The sequence below is a fragment of the Myotis yumanensis genome, unplaced genomic scaffold, assembly GCF_028538775.1.
Source record: "Myotis yumanensis isolate MYYU_CA2020_CCGP unplaced genomic scaffold, mMyoYum1.0.hap1 SCAF_2, whole genome shotgun sequence".
NCBI lineage: Eukaryota > Metazoa > Chordata > Mammalia > Chiroptera > Vespertilionidae > Myotis > Myotis yumanensis.
In genome coordinates this window covers 75,294,493-75,302,443 of record NW_027223753.1, presented here as the reverse complement: position 1 = coordinate 75,302,443, position 7,951 = coordinate 75,294,493, and the positions used below count along the sequence as shown (strand labels likewise).

At 42.3% G+C, this 7,951-nt stretch overlaps 1 long non-coding RNA gene across 3 annotated transcripts in view; it reads left to right on the top strand.

Annotated features, from left to right (window-relative positions):
* The first annotated feature begins 6,502 nt into the window (after positions 1 to 6,502).
* LOC139003589 (uncharacterized) overlaps positions 6,503 to 7,951 on the top strand; it is a 161,109-nt gene continuing 159,660 nt past the window's right edge. For all 3 annotated transcript variants that reach the window (XR_011470267.1, XR_011470266.1, XR_011470265.1), the window contains exon 1: positions 6,503 to 6,587. This is a non-coding gene — a long non-coding RNA (uncharacterized lncRNA). The remainder of the gene's footprint in view (positions 6,588 to 7,951) is intronic.

Here is a 7,951-nt window from a genome sequence, read left to right as displayed (position 1 = left end):
GTATATATCACTTTTGTTCAGCCGAGGGTGATTTTGTTTCTAGGACATTTGCCAATGTCTGGAGACATTTCTGATGGTCACAAATAACAGTTGAAAATACAAACATAAACTGATGAACAAAAACAGATCCAGAGACAGAGAATCATTGATCAGAACATCAAACCTCAGAGGGAAGGCAGGGGAGGGTGGGGGTAAGAGGGAGAGATCAACCAAAGGACTTGTATGCATGCATATAAGCCTAACCAATGGACACAGACAACAGGGGGGTGAGGGCATGAGTGAGGGGGTAATGGGGGGATAAGGACACATATGTAATACCTTAATCAATAAGGAAATTTAAAAAATAGATAAAAAAGGAAATACAATACTTGCATCTAGTGTCTGGAGGTCATGGGTGCTGCTAAACATCCTACAGGACAATGAGCAGGACAGTCCCCCACAACAAAGAATTAATTGGGCAGATGTATCAATAGGGTAAAGGTAAGAAACCCTGCTGGACATAATGGTGATCCATCATTGTGTCCTGGAAGTACCAACACTAATATTTCATGTAGTCAAAATTTTTTGCTTTTTTTCTCCTGCCACATCTTAGGAAGTGTGCCTTTGGAATGTCTGCATAATAAAGCGAATGAATGAGTTGTATAATTTCAATGAAGTGTTCAATTAGTGTGAAATGAAAGATTAATTATCAAGAAGTAACATGGGCTGATCCACTCAGTTGTAGGAAAAAAGCCAGGTTTAATTTCTATTAATACCTGTAAATAAAAGTTTGTAAGCGTTGGTGGGTATTTTTCCTCTCCTGAGCCTCTTAGGACCACAGAACTTTCCAGTCATCTCAACTCTTAATCAGGACTGATGGGGAGGGAGGCATTCACATACACATCAGGAATAGTTGAGGGGGGATTTGGTCCATGGATTTCCCTGAATTTGGGGAAAAGAGTCGGACATACCTCCCACTAATTGATCGGGCCAGCTCACAATGGGGCTCCCCAATAAATGCTGATGAACAGGAACTCCTGTCATGGGATTTGCTTCCTTTCTGTTCCAGGTCTCCCGGAGTCCACCAAGTGCTGAAACCTGAGAGTGGGCTCTGACAAAGGGAGTGAAGGAGGGGGATAGAGGAGGAAAAGGCAGATAACAGCAAAGTGTAATCAGCATTTTATTACCGTTCTCAGGAAGTAGGAATAGGGGGGAAAAAGTAGGTTGGAGCAAGGAAAGTTAATTATGTGAGGTTATTTGACAGGAAATTACTAAATACAAACAGACAGAAGAAACACATTTTAAAGCAGGGTAGGAAATCTCAAGTTACTTCACTGTGTGTATTCAAAACCCCAAAGCAAATTCTCAAAATAGCAGTTCAAACAAAAGCTATCTTATCTGATAAAAGTATTTCAAACACAAAGGGAAATTTATATATTGGACAGGCAATCTTAAAATAAACCGATTTTGTTGATAGCACAGTGAATTTAATTGTGGGAAACCCCCCTCAGATGTCTGCATTTATGCTGTAAATGTTATGAATTTATTTTGAATCTGGCATTTCGGTTCTATAAAGGTGTGTCTGCCTTGTATGTGTGTCACCCTGGAAAATTATGCGTGTGTGAAATGAAATGAAAGTACCTATATGTATGTTGCTTTCAGTATTAAATTTTTAAAAAGTTCATTATTAATAGTATTTCCAGGAGAGCATTACGTCATTAAAGCACAAAGAATTGGAAAGTGCTGTCTAAAAAGTTTATTTACAGAGCTCATATATTTTAAATGTTTTTAATTATTTTGAAATTTATATAATATTATTTGTTGTTCCTTTTCAACAGTTGGGAAAGTTTGCAGAATTTTTTTAAATTAGCCACACATATTTGGTAGTGTTTTTCTTTAAAAGACTAAGTGGTTAAGGAGCAGGACTTTTCCTACCCTTAATTACTTCTGGTTCGCTAATGGGCTACTGCTGAGTAGTCATTGTTAAAGGCTTAGAAAGGAAGGCCAAGTGGCTGTTGAATTTCTGGACCTTTTATTTAAGGCTGCCAGCCACCCTTTCCCCCCTAAAACGTATATACACACATGTGTGTATTTGTTCATTTACATTTATATGTGGATTTTCTAAGGAAATGTAGAAGAAGAAAGTCTATTTTCTAGCTCTCTATTGTGGGATTTTTCTAAAGATTTTAAAAAATAGTTGAGCTATTGAAGAGTCATGTCATAGAAGCAGTGTCTGGGTGAATGTAAAATTGCACAGTCTGTGGATAAAGTTACACATTCCAAGTTCAAAGAAAAAGCAATATTTTGAAAACATAAATGGAGCTCAAAGTCTGCATTCCTTTTAAAAGGCCAACACCTGTGGAAGGAATGCAGGTTGTTTCCACTTGACCTTCAAGTATGGAGCTGGGCGAGGTGCTTTAGATCTGATGGTGGTCGAGCAGGAGTGCCACTCTATACAGCGAGGTCTCCCGGGGCAGCACCTGTCCTGTCTGTTGTCAGGAAGGGGAAATATGGCAACAGTCAGGAATAGTTAGAGAGTGCCTCCTAACCCCTGCTTTGAAGAGCTTGCTTTGTATGCCACAAAGTCCCACGGTGATGGATGAGTGGGTGTAGATAATGTGAAATAAGCCATAACCCCTCCAAGCAATCAGGCTTGCATTTTACAAGTCCTGGGAAACCCCGGGCAAACAGTATGAGTACACTTAGGCTGAGTCCTCCGTGAGTAGTAGTTGAAGATAAAGACATCATTGATGTTCCAGACAGATTCTCATCATGCATAAATCATTCCTTAGGATGGAATCAGCTGCCTTGAGTGGTGCTTCGACTCCTTGAGGCTGCTCACATTAGTTCTGCAGTTTATGGTGGTGTCTGAAGGACTAAATGCACAATTCAACATTGGGAAGAAAGTTACACATAGAACGTTCTTTTTGAATAAGGTTTTTATAAGTGCATACAACTTTTGATGGGAAAGTATATTGGTTGGGCTCATTTGTTGTTTATTCATTCATTCTGTAGTTGTTTATTCAACAAGTATTTCTTAATTGCCTCCTGTGTGCCAGGATCTGTTCTCAAGGCTGGGAATACAGTGTTGAGCCATAGCTGACATTGTCCCTTCTTAGAGCACATAGTTGACTGTCGTGTAGTCATGCCTCCTCTACAATTGGGCTTTGTGATCTTGGGCAAGTGACAAGTTCTCTCTACCTCAGTTTCTTTGTATAAATTAAATGTTATTTTTTTCTCCCAGTTGACCCATAAGATCCTGTTCAGAGCTAATATTTTCTGGATACATATTTTCCCCCCATTTTCTTTTAATTTTTATTGTTTAAAGTATGACATAGGTCCTTTTATCCCCACGGCTTACTTAGTTTGGTGTTCTAGCAAGTGACTGAATATGGTAGTTCTGACTAGATAGGTATATTCAGATCCGAGTCATTGATTGCATTTCCATGTGAAAATATACTTTTTCTGAGTATATCCCACGTTTGTATGTGCCAGCTGTTTAAATGTTAACATATGTACGCAGTTTCTGAAAACTCACCATTATTTTAAAGAGAAAGCATAGATTCCCATTTTTGCTGGGAACATTTCAACAGTTTTGAAGCTTGATCTTCAAACACAAAGGATCATTGTCATTAATATTCTGCCGAGACACTAGCCCAGGGCAGTTGAGTTGTGTTTAGTTGAAATTCAGTGCTAACAAAACTGTGCTTGGATAGGGTTGTTAAAGTTTGTTGTTGTTCACAATTTAATGTTATTGGTAATGCTGATGAACTCAACCATTGATTATATGACCTGATTTTGTAAATAAAGTTTATTGGGATACTTCTTTACGTATTATCTATGGCTATACAGACATAATTGTGAAGGTGGGAAAAGGTCCGTGTGGCTCATAAAACCAAAATTTTTTAGTGTTCAAAAAAATTTTATTTTAGTCAATGACCAGAGAGAGAGAAAGAGAGAGAGAGAGAGAGAGAGAGAGAGATCAAATTGTTATTCCACTTATTTTATGTTTTCATTGGTAGATTCTTGTATGTGCCCTGACCAGGGATCAAACCTACCACCTTGGCCTATCAGGACAACACTCTAACCACCTGAGCTACCAGGCCAGGGCATATTTAGTATTTTTAATAGAAAGTTTGCTGATGCCTGGATTATAGAATATACTTGGAGAATTTAAAATCTCAAGCTCCTAAAGTTGTATGTGACCATTATATACTTTTTTTTTTCTTTCAGGAAACGTAGTTTATATCCCCCTGCCCCCGTATGCTTGTGAGAAATGAGCCTTGTTAATTTGTAACTTTTTTGAGATAGCAGAATTTGATAACTATATACCCCACAATTTTAATCTTTTGGGGGGGACTTTTAGTTTCCATGAGTTGGATCCACAGTGGCCTTGTTTACTTTAAAAGCTGGGAAACCTTATTGCTACAGCATTTTTATTCTGTTAAACAATTGGTCCTATGGAGCTTCAGATCCTTGCTTTCTTCACATTTCAGCTGTGAGGAGAGATTAGAGAAAATTTCAGCAGTGCGTAAGCACTCAGAGATACAGTTATAATCTTTCCTACAGTTTTCCTGTGTAGTTTTCGGGGCTTTAGGGCTGATGGGTCTGGCCCACAGGAGTGCTGAAGTCAACATTTCAGAAAGCTGGCCTCAGTCTCAATCCAGACCATTCATCCAGAGGGCTAGGCCCCAGGTCTGGAGTGTAAACACAATGTTATACAACTAGGACTGCTGAGCACCCTCGGAGGAGGACCTCTGGAGTTGCTCCCCAGCATTTTCTCAGGGGCTCAGGAGGGGTTGTGTAGACATCTCAGCTTCATTTTGAAAGGATTCACATGTCTACCACAACAGAATACATCCCATTAAGGGGAAAATAAAGAAGTTTTAGAATCCAGCAGCGCTGCTTTTATGGGTTCAAATTTGCCTATGACTCGTCCTAGCACATAATTTCTGAATAAATTTTGGTTTATTTAAAGTACAGGCTCTCTGGTATTTGAAGTAAACCAACGTAACATTTTTTGGAGATTTCACGTTTACAACCATATTACCGAAAATTCTTAGTTTACTTCATCAACATTTAACGAGTGCCTCTTTATACACTAAACATTTCCTGACTTCTTGGGGCTTACATTCTATTGGGAGTGACTGATAGGTAAAATACTCTCCTAAAAAAGTAAGAGATGCCCCAATAAGGCATGCACTTGGACCCTAAGCATGTGGTGAGGAGGGGGATGGAGACAGGGCTGTTCTGAGAGGGTTCCCAGAGCAGGAGAATGTATTCTGACTCATCACTGGGGATATTCTTTTCTTTAGAAGGGAATACATACAGTGGGGACGTCCCCCCTTATCCATGGTTTTGCTTTCCGTGGTTTCAGTTTCCCTCCCTCAGCTGCCGTCTGAAAACATTAAATGGAAAATTCTAGAAATAATTCATAAGGTTTATATTGCACTCTGTGCTGAGTAGTGGGATTAAATCTCCCGCATCCCACTCCATCCTGCCTGAGATGTGACTCACCCCTTTGTCTGGTGTCTCCACACTGTATACGCTCCCCCACCTGTCAGTTCGGAGCTGTCTTGGTTATCAGATGGACTGTCTCTGTGCGGAAGTGCTGTGTCCCAGTAATCCTTATTTTACTTAATATTGCCCCAAAGCACAAGAGCAGAGGTGCTGGCAATTTGGATATACCACAGAGAAGCCATAAGGCACGTCCTTTAAGTGAAGAAGTGAGTGCAGTACAATAAAACATTTTGAGAGACCACATCACCTAACCTTTATTACAGTATATTTATCACAGTTATAATTGTCCTACTTTATCATTAGTAACCTCTTTCTGTGCCTAATTTATAAATTAAACTTATCGTAGGTTTATATGTGTAGCCAAAAAACATAACATTTATAAGGTTCTGCATTGCCCTTAGATTCAGGCATCCACTGGGCATCTTGGCACATGTGTCCTGCAGATAAGCAGGAACTAGTACACGTATAAAGCACGTATACAGGCTTCTAGGACAGGCGTGGGGGCAGAAGGATCTTGGGGCGTCTCCACCCACCACAGTCCAACTGCACAGTTTTTTCCTCTGCCTGGCCCTGCCTCTGAGGTCGAGACATGTGCAAGGACAGGTTGTGTAAGACAGACAGCTTCCATCCTAAGCATGAAGCAGGGGGAGGGATACACTGTGAAACACACCCGGTCGCCCCAGCCATCACAGTGCCCCCCTCCTCAGCCCCCCCGCTGTTTTGGATGGATTCTGCTCCTTGCCCTGGCCCTTCATAGACTCTCTTCCTTCTTCCCAGGAGATTTTATAATTAAATGAGATAAAGGCAGGAAATCTGTAATAAGTACTAACTTCCATGTATGCCAGGTTTTTTTTTAAAAAAAAATGCATGCAAAAAAAAACCCCAACCCAGGAGGCAAACCCAGTCTGGTGGGAAGAGATCAAAGGGCAGCCGCGTGACCCGCTGGCAAAGGGCTCTTTTCCCAGGAGGCCCACATCCTGCCCTTCAGCGCGGACAGCGGAGGAGGAAGTGGTGTGCAGCGGCCTGGGTCTGAGCGAGGGCGGTTCTCAGGGACCTGGTCTCACTGCCCGGGCTGCAGGAGCGTGCCCGTGAGTATGGGAAGGGCCAGCACACAGCTCCTTGTATTCATAAACACGGCTGCGAGAAGCGCGGTTTTAAATTACCACTCCCACCACTGCTCCCCCCTCTCGCTTCCCCCCTTAATCCTGCAGAGATGTCAGGCCCAGATAGACCTTGGGTGGGGGACAGGCGGGGAGAGCCCTTTCTGACAACCCCCTATCGAATAGCCAGAGAGCCTGCGGATTGGGTTGCAACAGGAATACCCTAATCTTGATCTCATTGTTTTTCCTCTCCCTGAGAGGGTGGGATTGGGTTTGGAGGTGGCTGGAGAGTGGGCCCTGGAGTTGCTGACACCATGTAAGGAAAACCTCCAAGGCTGCTTACTCCCATTTGGAGGGCTCAGCAAAAGGGCCGGCGAACAAGCCAGCCTCTGTTTTCTAATCCTTCCCGCTTCTGCTGGCGAATCCTACAAAGGCAGGCAGGCCGGCCGGCCGGCAGCTGCTCGGAGGCGCTGTGCTGCTCTGGGGAAGGGAAACTGAGTGTCGGCTTTGCTGGGCTCTGAAATTATTACCTGTGAGTGCAACCAGGCCAGGCCACTGCAGCCAGACCTGGGGGTGTGGAGACCCCTCCCCTGCCCGGCTGTCAGCGCTCTGAATGTCCACAGCAGGGGATTTATGCCTCCTCCCCGGCCTTGCTAGGCTTCTGAGGATATACTTAGCCATGACAATGCTGGTTTGGGAATTTCCCTAGGATGGGCCAGGACTTGTTTCCAAAATAACACCTTTCAAAGCATGCAGAGACTTAGAAATTAGATAATTGTGTGATATTTATAAAATGAATTACGTTGTGTTAACAAAGTCAGGACAGCTGTTTCTGATGCTGAAGTAAATAACACCTTATGATTCATTAAGGTTGGGGGCAAAGAGGCTTTTTAAAAAGTTGCTACTTTCCAGCTGAGTCTTTGCAAAAAAAAAAAAATCGAGACAGCTCACAAAGTAGGTAATACAGTTTCAAGTTAAAATGTTTATGTCTGCGTGTGCATGACATGGCTACGTTGTCCTATTTCACTCGTAAAACACTTAGTGAGCACCTAAAATATGCTTATACATGTATGCAGAGAGACGCAGAGATCATACTTTACTGCTCCCGTCCTCCATGAATTCCCAGCCTAGTGAGGGAGACAGATGTATAAACAGATAATTGCAATTCAGTGAACTAAGTGCTAACAGAAGGATAAAAGGAATGCTATGATGGTATGAGGGGTATATCCATTTGCAGTGCAAATGGAAAGGAGGGAACAGCTACACACAGGAAGTGACATTTAAGCAGGATTTGATGGAGGAGGGGTCACTTCGAAAGCAGAGAAGGATGTGGCCTTCTTTCGGCTCCTCTT